Below are 12,032 nucleotides of genomic sequence, written 5' to 3'. Positions count from 1 at the left end.
GTTAATTTATTCATCCAGATTAATGTGTTACAAATTCTAGTTTTGATCTATAATAATGCACATATATAACCAAGCATTGGTTTTAACTTGATGTAGTTTTATAAAACTCACTGGATTGCCCTCAAAGACCAGACTGCCGCCTCTCAAGGTTGTGTTGAAACCGGCCAAGGACTTCATCTCACATTGCCTGTAGTTACAACAGTGAACCATTGTTTCAGTTAGCATCCCAAATGGCACCCTATTCCCTATATAGTGCACTACTTTAGACCAGGACTCTATGAGAATAGGGTTCCAGTGAGGCTGCATCCTTAGTCTTCTTTACCTTTTAAACCCGGGGTATTCACCATGCAGAGTGCACGGCATGTCTGGGGGTATGCATGTGTTGTTCAACACACACGTGATGTTACTGATGAAGTCATTGACACACTGTAGATCTTTGAGAAACAGAGACAGAGAGAGAGTGAGAGAGGAGAGAGAGAGGCAGAGAGAGAGAGAGAGAGTGAGAGAGGAGAGAGAGAGAGAGAGAGAGAGAGGCAGAGAGAGAGAAAGAGGCAGAGAGAGAGGGAAACAGAGAGAAAGAAAAAAATAACAACAGTTTTAATATAAGGCTCTATATCATGTTTTATAAGGCTCTATATCATGTTTTACAAGACTCTATGTCATGTTTTATAAGGCTCTATAACATGTTTTACAAGACTCTATGTCATGTTTTATAAGGCTCTATGTCATGTTTTTTAAGGCTCTATGTCATCTTTTTAAGGATCTATGTCATGTTTTTAAGGATCTATGTCATGTTTTACAAGGCTCTATATCATGTTTAATCATACACACTCAAAAGTTTGGGGTCACTTAGAAATGTTCTTGTTTTTGAAAGAAAAGCATTTTTTGTCCATTTAAATAACATCAAATTGATCACAAACACAGTGTAGACATTGTTGATGTTGTAAATGACTATTGTTGCTGGAAATGGCAGATTTTTAATGGAATATCGACATAGGCGTACAGAGGCCTATTATCAGCAACCATCACTCCTGTGTTCCAATGGCATGTTGTGTTAGCTAATCCAAGTTTATCATTATAGAAGGCTAATTGATCATTAGAAACCCCTTTTGCCATTATGTTAGCACAGCTGAAAACTGCTGTTCTGATTAAAGAAGCAATAAAACTGGCCTCCTTTAGACTAGTTGAGTATCTGGAGCATCAGCATTTGTGGTTTCAATTATAGGCTCAAAATGGCCAGAAACAAATAACTTTCTTCTGAAACTCATCAGTCTATTCTTGTTCTGAGAAATGAAGGCTATTCCATGTGAGAAATTGCCAAGAAACGTAAGATCTCGTACAACGCTCTGTGTACTACTCCCTTCAAAGAACAGTGCAAACTGGCTCTAACCAGAATAGAAAGAGGAGTGGGAGGCCCCGGTGCACAACTGAGCAAGAGGACAAGTACATTAGAGTGTCTAGTTTGAGACACAGATGCCTCACAAGTCCTCAACTGGCAGCTTCATTAAATAGTACCAACAAAACACCAGTCTCAATGTCAACAGTGAAGAGGCGACTCCGGGATGCTGGCCTTCTGAAAAACAGCTTCTATCTCAAGGCCATCAGGCTGTTAAACAGCCATCACTAGCACAGAGAGGCTGCTGCCTACATACAGACTTGAAATCATTGGCCACTTTAATAATTGGAATACTAGTCACTTTAATAATGTTTCATATCTTGCATTACTCATCTCATATGTACAGTATATACTGTATTCCATACTATCTATTGCATCTTGCCAATGCAGCTCTGTCGTTGCTCATCCATATATTTATATGTATATATTCTTATTCCATTCCTTTACTTAGATTTGTGTGTATTAGGTATCTGTTGTGGAATTGTTAGATATTACTTGTTTGCTGCACTGTCAGAACTAGAAGCACAAGCATTTTGCTACACTCCCAATAACATCTGCTAACCATCTGTATGTGACCAATACAATTTGATTTGATTTACTGCAAGTCATAAAGAGGAGCTGCCTCCACTATTCCAGCACCATTTCAACTTCAACATCATCAAATCACCTCTGCTTCGTCTAATAAAGTGACAACTAAAATATAACCCCCCCAAAAATGTGTCCAATCAACATAAGTTAAATATGTGGCTGTCCATGGTTCTGATTTATGTGTGCATGCATGTGCGTTCGTACAAGTAGAAAAACATGTTGACTCACTCTACTTGTAGAAAAAACACCAATGCCATCCTCCTCTCTTTCACGTTGAAACAAGCTTATTTACAGTACAAGCTTATTTTTTTGTCCTAGGCTACCTGGCTAAAACGCTTGCTTGAACTTCCATCCTCTCAGGCCAGGGGCACAACAACGTATGAATTAATGGTTGGATCGGAATTGCTTTTGGCCAATACAGAGAATTAAGTAAATCCACAAGTCCAAATCCCTACCTCCATCAATGGCTAATTTAGGAAAGGGACACTGGAGGACAACAACAACACACACAACAATTCAGTTGTTTCTGTTAATGATGTTTACTCTCAACGTGTTTTGATAGGAGAGACGCCAAATCCAAGCTGATATCCAAGCTGATATGACACCATACATTATTTACCATTCATTTCTATTAGGCACAAAATAATCACACGTTTGTAGAGTCACAAGCTTGATGTAATCATTGCATGCTATGAATATGGGACCAAATACTAAACTTTTTACTACTTTAACACACATTAAAGAACTTTTGGTCCCCTAAAATGGGTAGACTATGCACAAAAAGTGCTGTCATTTCTAAAAAGGTTCACCCGATATGGATGTAAATACACTCAAAATAAAGCTGACAGTCTGCACTTTAACCTCAAAGTCATTCTACATGTGTTGTAATGCATTGTGAAGGGTATTGATGACTTACAGGACTGTGGTTGGCTGGAGCAGGTTAGTAGGGGGAGGAGCAGGATGACATAGAGACACCATAGAACCATTATGACTTCTTCCTGGTCCTTTTTCTCATTCTAGAACACAGTAGGAGACATGACCTTAGCAACAGGTGACAGACAGGTGGCTTAGTGTTCCAAATGGTACCCTATTTCTTATATAGGGCACTACTTTTGACCAGGGCTCATTTAACTCTGGTCAAAACTAGTGAACTATGTAGGGAATAGGGTGACATTTGGGATGGAAGAAAGCCTGAAGCATGAGAAGAAAAAGTGCAACTTTCTATGTCTGTCTGCGTGGTGTGTTTTTTCCATGAAAGTAGATCAAGTGTTATCAGTTTAAGCGTAGCCACACACGCATACACACACACAGTGAAAGCCACAGAAACTGAACAGGTGTGCAAGTGGGAGAGGGATCCATACATCCTCATTTACAGAATAGAAACTTATTAGGTCACATAAGGTGAAATACATGTCAGATATAATTAACATCTGGTGAATACGAAGTAACATCTGTTTTACTGTTGCATATCAGTAGACATGAAGGTTATTTGTGTAAAACATATCAGTAGACATGAAGGTTATTTATGTAAAACATATCAGTAGACATGAAGGTTATTTGTGTAAAACATATCAGAAGACATGAAGGCTATTTGTGTAAAACATATCAGTAGACATGAAGGTTATTTGTGTAAAACATATCAGTAGACATGAAGGTTATTTGTGTAAAACATATCAGTAGACATGAAGGTTATTTATGTAAAACATATCAGTAGACATGAAGGTTATTTGTGTAAAACATATCAGTAGACATGAAGGTTATTTGTGTAAAACATATCAGTAGACATGAAGGTTATTTGTGTAAAACATATCAGTAGACATGAAGGTTATTTATGTAAAACATATCAGGTGACATGAAGGTTATTTATGTAAAACATATCACTAGACATGAAGGTTATTTATGTAAAACATATCAGTAGACATTAAGGTTATTTGTGTAAAACATATCAGTAGACATGAAGGTTATTTATGTAAAACATATCAGGTGACATGAAGGTTATTTATGTAAAACATATCAGTAGACATGAAGGTTATTTGTGTAAAACATATCAGTAGACATTAAGGTTATTTATGTAAAACATATCAGGTGACATGAAGGTTATTTATGTAAAACATATCAGTAGACATGAAGGTTATTTGTGTAAAACATATCAGTAGACATGAAGGTTATTTGTGTAAAACATATCAGTAGACATGAAGGTTATTTGCGTAAAACATATCAGTAGACATGAAGGTTATTTGTGTAAAACATATCAGGTGACATGAAGGTTATTTGTGTAAAACATATCAGGTGACATGAAGGTTATTTGCGTAAAACATATCAGTAGACATGAAGGTTATTTGTGTAAAACATATCAGAAGACATGAAGGTTATTTGCGTAAAACATATCAGTAGACATGAAGGTTATTTGTGTAAAACATATCAGTAGACATGAAGGTTATTTGTGTAAAACATATCAGTAGACATGAAGGTTATTTGCGTAAAACATATCAGTAGACATGAAGGTTATTTATGTAAAACATATCACTAGACATGAAGGTTATTTGTGTAAAACATATCAGTAGACATGAAGGTTATTTGCGTAAAACATCTTATTAACAAAGTTGCATTTGTTTAAACCAACCGTTCTTACACACTGGTATGCCAGAAACAAGCCAAGCACACACTTAAACACTGTAAACCCATTTAGTAGGTTATTCAAATTTGCATAGCATTTTAGGTGCATTTCAAACATTTCCATGTTTTTAATATTGCAGATATTTTGTCTCTTACCTTTAGATATTGAACGGCCCAAGCTGGGCAGCTGGATGAGTTGTGATGGAACTAATTCAAAAACATGGAAAGGGTTGGATGAAGGATGATAGCTCTACTGATGGTGTTACTAACTATGGTATTACTCCAACTCTAGTGAGTCTGTCTGTCTGTCTGAACATCTCTCTCTCTCTCTCTCTCTCTCTCTCTCTCTCTCTCTCTCTCCCTCCCTCCCTCCCTCCCTCCCAATTTCAGTGTGTCAATCATAATCAAGATGATCATCCTACCAACGACCAGCGTCTCTCTGTGACACGTTCTAACACACTCAGGTTCTAGAAATATACACTTAGCCACACACTATACTATCACCTAAAGACGTTTCCAGAACCATGGCCAGACATGCAACAGTTGAACCATGCTAATCATCTGAGACACTGTTGTCCTTTGACAGTCACTATTGCTATTATTGATATCTCTGTATATTATTGTCAGGGCCTGTATTCATAAAGCATTTCAGAGTAGAAGTACCGATCTAGGGTCAGTTTAGCCTTTTAGATCATAATATATAAGATTACATGGACAAGGGGACCTGATCCCAGATCAATAAAGCATCTCAGAGTAGAAGTGCTGATCTAGGATCAGTTTTGCCTTTTAGATCAGATATATATATATACAGTAGTTCCGATAGCTGTACATGGGCAGTGTGCTGTTTGCTACCATTCTCTCATGTGCTTTTTTTTAGTAAAAGGTCACTGTGGTTAGAGAGACATGTTATGTTCAGTCTGAGGTGTGAAGTTTCCACTCCTTTAAAAAAAAAAAAACCCACCTAAAAACAACCATCTAACAGGTATAAGATGTGTTGACTGGGTGAAGAAGAAGAAGGCTCATAATAATGCCTGGAATGGAGTTCAAGGAATCAGTGTGTTAGATGTGTTTGATACCCTTCCATTAATTCTGTTCCAGCCATTACTAGGAGTCCGTCCTCCAATTTAAAGTGCCACCAGCCACCACTGGTTTCTGTACATTGTTAGCTGTGAAGCCTTCTGATGTCGTGTTCACTGTCGTGTTCACTGTTCACTTTCCAGCCCTAACCTGGTAGCCTGGTCCCAGATCAAAGCTTTCCAGCCCTAACCTGGTAGCCTGGTCCCAGATCAAAGCTTTCCTGCCTTAACCTGGTAGCCTGGTCCCAGATTAAAGCTTTCCTGCCTTAACCTGATATCCTGGTCCCAGATCAGGGCTTTTCCTGTCTTAACCTGGTAGCCTGGTCCCAGATCAAAGCTTTCCTGCCTTAATCTGGTAGCCTGGTCCCAGATCAAAGCTTTCCTGCCTTAACCTGATATCCTGGTCCCAGATCAGGGCTTTTCCTGTCTTAACCTGATATCCTGGTCCCAGATCAGGGCTTTTCCTGTCTTAACCTGATATCCTGGTCCCAGATCAGGGCTTTTCCGGTCTTAACCTGGTAGCCTGGTCCCAGATCAGGGCTTTTCCTGTCTTAACCTGATATCCTGGTCCCAGATCAGGGCTTTTCCTGTCTTAACCTGGTAGCCTGGTCCCAGATCAAAGCTTTCCTGCCTTAACCTGATATCCTGGTCCCAGATCAGGGCTTTTCCTGTCTTAACCTGGTAGCCTGGTCCCAGATCAAAGCTTTCCAGCCCTAACCTGGTAGCCTGGTCCCAGATCAGGGCTTTTCCTGTCTTAACCTGATATCCTGGTCCCAGATCAGGGCTTTTCCTGTCTTAACCTGATAGCCTGATCCCGGATCAGGGCATTCCTGCTATAACATGTTAGCCTGATCCCAGATCAGGGCTTTCCTGCCGTAACCTGAAAGCAGAGAACATACACACACACACATGCATTGCCCACACAAGCTCGAACACAAGTGCAGTCTTCATGCAAGCTAACACACACACACATATTGTGCATGCATGCACGCACACGCGCACACACACACACACACATGCATGCACGCACACACACACACACACACACACACACACACACACACACACACACACACACACACACACACACACACACACACACACACACGCTACAGGTAAGAAAACCACAACGTCCTCGTTTCCCAGAATGTTTACAAGCTGTTTCCAATAACAAACAAACCTCAAACCACTAACACCCCCATCCCCTGCTCCTCTCTTCTCTACCTCTCTTCTCATCCTCTCCCAAACTAAACCTCATACTAAAACCCCCTCCCTTCTTCTTCTTATGTACACCTCTCACCTCACCCTCCCTATCACTCTCTGACTTCCTTTCTACCAACGCTCACTCCCTGACTCTCCCCTCCTCCCCCTCCCTATCTTCTCTCTGACTCCCCCCCCCCTATCTTCTCTCTGACTCCCCCCTCCCTATCTTCTCTCTGACTCCCCCCTCCCTATCTTCTTTCTGACTCCCCCCTCCCTATCTTCTTTCTGACTCCCCCCTCCCTATCTTCTTTCTGACTCCCCCCTCCCTATCTTCTCTCTGACTCCCCCCTCCCTATCTTCTCTCTGACTCCCCCCTCCCTATCTTCTCTCTGACTCCCCCCTCCCTATCTTCTCTCTGACTCCCCCCTCCCTATCTTCTCTCTGATTCCCCCCTCCCTATCTTCTCTCTGACTCCCCCCTCCCTATCTTCTCTCTGACTCCCCCCTTCCTATCTTCTTTCTGACTCCCCCCTCCCTATCTTCTCTCTGACTTCTTTTCCACCAACGCTCACTCCCTGACTCTCCCCTCCTCCCCCTCACCCTCCCCATCTTCTCTCTGACTCTCCCCTCCTCCCCCTCACCCTCCCTTTCTTCTCTCTGACTTCCTTTCCACCAACACTCTCTCCCCGCCTCCCCCTTCACCTCCCCCTCTTGTCTTTGACTTCCTCTGTACCTGTGGCTGGGTGTGTACATCCTGTCCTACTTAAACACTGGACCAAATCAACCCCTAGGCTACATTCTAACTGGCACCCTTATTCCCTGTATAGTGCACGATATACCCTAGAGGCCCTGGTTAAAAGTAGTACACAATATAAGGAATAGGGTGCCATTAGGAACACACTCCAAAGCCCCTCCACAGTGAGGACAACGGTCTCCAGTTCAACTCTACTGGGAGCCCACAAGGTGTGCAGGGTTTTGCTCCATTTCTATTTGAACATCCTGTCCTAGTAAACCCAGGCCCAGATCAGCTCCTAGTCCTCTACATAATAAAGCCCTAATCAATCCATAGCCCCCTCTATAATAAAGCCCTAATCAACCCATAGCCCACTCTATAATAAAGCCCTAATCAACCCATAGCCCACTCTATAATAAAGCCCTAATCAACCCATAGCCCCCTCTATAATAAAGCCCTAATCAACCCATAGCCCATTCTATAATAAAGCCCTAATCAACCCATAGCCCACTCTATAATAAATCCCTAATCAATCCATAGTCCCCTCTATAATAAAGCCCTAATCAACCCATAGCCCACTCTATAATAAAGCCCTAATCAATCCATAGCCCCCTCTATAATAAAGCCCTAATCAATCCATAGCCCACTCTATAATAAAGCCCTAATCAACCCATAGCCCACTCTATAATAAATCCCTAATCAACCCATAGCCCACTCTATAATAAAGCCCTAATCAACCCATAGCCCACTCTATAATAAAGCCCTAATCAACCCATAGCCCATTCTATAATAAAGCCCTAATCAAAACCTAGCCCACTCCGTAATGAAGCCCTAATCAACCCCTAACACAATGAAGATTGAATCAGCTCCTAGCCCCCTCCATAATGAAGTCCTAGTCAGCACCTAGCCCCCTCCATAATGAAGATTGAATCAGCTCCTAGCCCTCGCCATAATGAAAATTGAATCAGCTCCTAGCCCTCTCCATAATGAAGTCCTAGTCAGCTCCTAGCCCCCTCCATAATGAAGTCCTAGTCAGCTCCTAGCCCCCTCTATAATGAAGTCCTAATCAGCTCCTAGCCCCCTACATAATGAAGCCCTAATTAGCTCCTAGCCCTCTCCATAATGAAGATTGAATCAGCTCCTAGCCCCCTCCATAATGAAGCCCTAATTAGCTCCTAGCCCCCTCCATAATGAAGATTGAATCAGCTACTAGCCCCCTCCATAATGAAAATTTCATCAGCTCCTAGCCCCCTCCATAATGAAGCCATATTCAGCCACTAGTCACCTCCATAATGAAGCCCTAATTAGCTCCTAGCCCCCTCCATAATGAAAATTGAACCATCTCCTAGCCCTCTCCATAATGAAGATTGAATCAGCTCCTAGCCCCCTCCATAATGAAGATTGAATCAGCTCCTAGCCCCCTCCATAATGAAAATTTCATCAGCTCCTAGCCCCCTCCATAATGAAGCCATATTCAGCCACTAGTCACCTCCATAATGAAGCCCTAATTAGCTCCTAGCCCCCTCCATAATGAAAATTGAACCAGCTCCTAGCCCTCTCCATAATGAAGATTGAATCAGCTCCTAGCCCCCTCCATAATGAAGATTGAATCAGCTCCTAGCCCCCTCCATAATGAAAATTGAATCAGCTCCTAGCCCTCTCCATAATGAAGTCCTTATCAGCTCCTAGCCCCCTCCATAATGAAGTCCTAATCAGCTCCTAGCCCCCTCCATAATGAAGATTGAATCAGCTCCTAGCCCCCTCCATAATGAAGTCCTAATCAGCTCCTAGCCCCCTCCATAATGAAGATTGAATCAGCTCCTAGCCCTCGCCATAATGAAAATTGAATCAGCCCCTAGCCCCCTCCATAATGAAGTCCTAGTCAGCTCCTAGCCCCCTCCATAATGAAGTCCTAGTCAGCTCCTAGCCCCCTCCATAATGAAGTCCTAGTCAGCTCCTAGCCCCCTCCATAATGAAGTCCTTATCAGCTCCTAGCCCTCTCCATAATGAAGTCCTAGTCAGCTCCTAGCCCCCTCCATAATGAAACCCTAACCAGCTCCTAGCCCCCTCCACAATGAAGCTCTAATCAGCTCCTAGCCCCCTCCATAATGAAGATTGAATCAGCTCCTAGCCCCCTCCATAATGAAAATCTAATTAGCTCCTAGCCCCCTCCATAATGAAGATTGAATCAGCTCCTAGCCCCCTCTATAATGAAACTCTAATTAGCTCCTAGCCCCCTACACAAAGACTCCCTAATCAGCCCCTAGCCTCTTCCACAATGAGGACAGTGGTCTTCAACCTTGATTCTAGAGATCTAAAGGGTGTGCAGGGTTTTGGTGCAGCCCAGCACTAACACAGAACAAAGCCTGGGCTTCTCTGGGCCCAGGATGGAAGAATCCTTTCCTAGCACATAGCCTAGACACATTTCATCAGCCCCAAGGGATGGGAGAGGTGTATGCAATATTGTAACAGCTTCGCTCTCTGTGAGTCTCTCAAGTGATAATAGTCATCATCATCATCATCATCACTACCGTGATCATGACCTTAACTGTGTAATACTGTGTCTTCCAAATGATCCCACTCAGACCCACACATGGCCACACACACAGGCAGAGGAGCTTTTCTTGCTTGAACAACACATGTAATCCATAACCAATACATCATAGATGTAGGATCTTCATTTGACACAGTTTTCTATAGCAGGGAAATGATCCTGCAGCAACTGGAAATGTGAATTATTATGTGGATTATAGTTATAGTTATGTGGATTATGGATATTTGTTGTAGGGGCTGATACATTTTTTGATAGGGCAAATCAAGTCTGACATTTTCAATTGGAAATTACAAGCGTTAGAAGCCTTATTGAGCCTTGATTACACTACAAGTTTGGATTTTCTACTGTGCAGGAAAATTCTAAGCAACAAAAGAGTGATCAAATGAAGATCCTACATCTGTATATGAATATTCAAAGAGACTCTTACCTTACTGTATAGCGGACCTTCTTGTAGTCTCAGAAACACCGGCTTCTCAATGCTCTACGGTTGAGTTACGTTTCACTCTGAACTGAAGGACAAGTGCTTAATGAGGAATCAGTTTCTTGTCTCTCAGTTGGGTCACCACCAGATGATTCAAACCCATTCATGAGGAGAAAAACATCTGACTGCCTTCTCTGAAAAGTAAAGGAGTGAACAGAAAAGAGATTACTGACAGAAAAGGGATTTCTGTGGCTTCAGTTAGTTTCAACTGAAACCACACACACACACACACACACACACACACACACACACACACACACGTCATCAACGCTGCTATCTGTACTTTTCAGAATCGGGGGTTAAATCAAAAATATAACATTTTTCAGTTGTTCTTCTTTCGGTCTCTGTTCTTGTTCCCTTTTTGTAAAGAATATGACTCTGGTTACTGTGAAATGTTGAGATGATGCAAAGTGTCACATTAGAACATGTTCTGTTTTTATTCCTTTCTGGAAATAACAGGAGCAAAACCTTTGAAAGTGCCGTGTGTGGCGAGGGAGGTAGTGAAAGAGAGAGACAGAGACCAAATACGATGTGTTGCTGCCCTCAACTGGACAAAGTGTGACTAGAGTATGGCCTTGGTGTAACAAGTTGTTGATTTTCACAGCCGCTTTTCACCTCCACAAGCAGCTACGAAAGGAGACTATTTAGCATGTACTGAACAGTCTTCTTTCAACCGTGTCCAGGTGCTTTATTCATATAGAACAAGGATAAAGGTATAATAGTTATTAGATACAAACAAAAACTCAACCATGTTCTTAACCAATTAAAGATCACTGATTACAATACACACCATCAGGAAGAGGTTTTTAGGGTTGGGGGTATTTTCCTCCCTGTTCTGCTGACTAGTATTTTTCTCCGCTCATAAAGGACTAAGGCACTAATTTGGTGGTAAAAAAAACTAATAATCCTAAATGTTTTATTTGTACGAGTATTATTTTTTAAAATGTGATTCATCAGGGGGCGCTGAAGCACACCCAGCATCCTTACTTCCTGCTGCTATGCATACCACGTGTTTATTCCACATGAAGTACATTCCTATCACTACGGAATGTCTTCCGGTTTAAAGTGTGTGTGTGTGTGTGTGTGTTTTTCCGTGTGTGTCTGTGTGACCGGTGGGTGGGTCCACTCGGCCATCCTGTATCTCTGCTGAACAGTGGGTGGGTCTGGTCCAAACGTAGAGACAGATAACAGACTGAACGCGTTCATCTGATGATCATAAACACACAGACACACAGATTCAACAAATAAATGAGGATGAGTCAACTATTATTTCACAAGGATATGATTTTCCTTGGAGAACTCTGAATGCAGACATGGAAGAACTTCCTGAAATGACTTTGTCCATTTACTGGACAAGTTTCGTAGGTGGGAACAGGAACACTTACT

At 41.9% G+C, this 12,032-nt stretch overlaps 1 long non-coding RNA gene across 1 annotated transcript; it reads right to left on the bottom strand.

Moving 5' to 3' along the window:
• Positions 1-168: 168 nt before the first annotated feature.
• LOC139424402 (uncharacterized) lies at positions 169-10,691 on the bottom strand. Its single transcript, XR_011635934.1, has 4 exons — positions 10,593-10,691; positions 2,901-3,000; positions 323-434; positions 169-187 (listed from the first exon to the last, which is right to left on the bottom strand). It is a non-coding gene; the product is annotated as an uncharacterized lncRNA (long non-coding RNA).
• Positions 10,692-12,032: the final 1,341 nt, after the last annotated feature.

The sequence above is a fragment of the Oncorhynchus clarkii genome, chromosome 13, assembly GCF_045791955.1.
Source record: "Oncorhynchus clarkii lewisi isolate Uvic-CL-2024 chromosome 13, UVic_Ocla_1.0, whole genome shotgun sequence".
Classification (NCBI taxonomy): Eukaryota; Metazoa; Chordata; class Actinopteri; order Salmoniformes; family Salmonidae; genus Oncorhynchus; species Oncorhynchus clarkii.
This window is presented reverse-complemented; position numbering and strand designations above follow the sequence as displayed.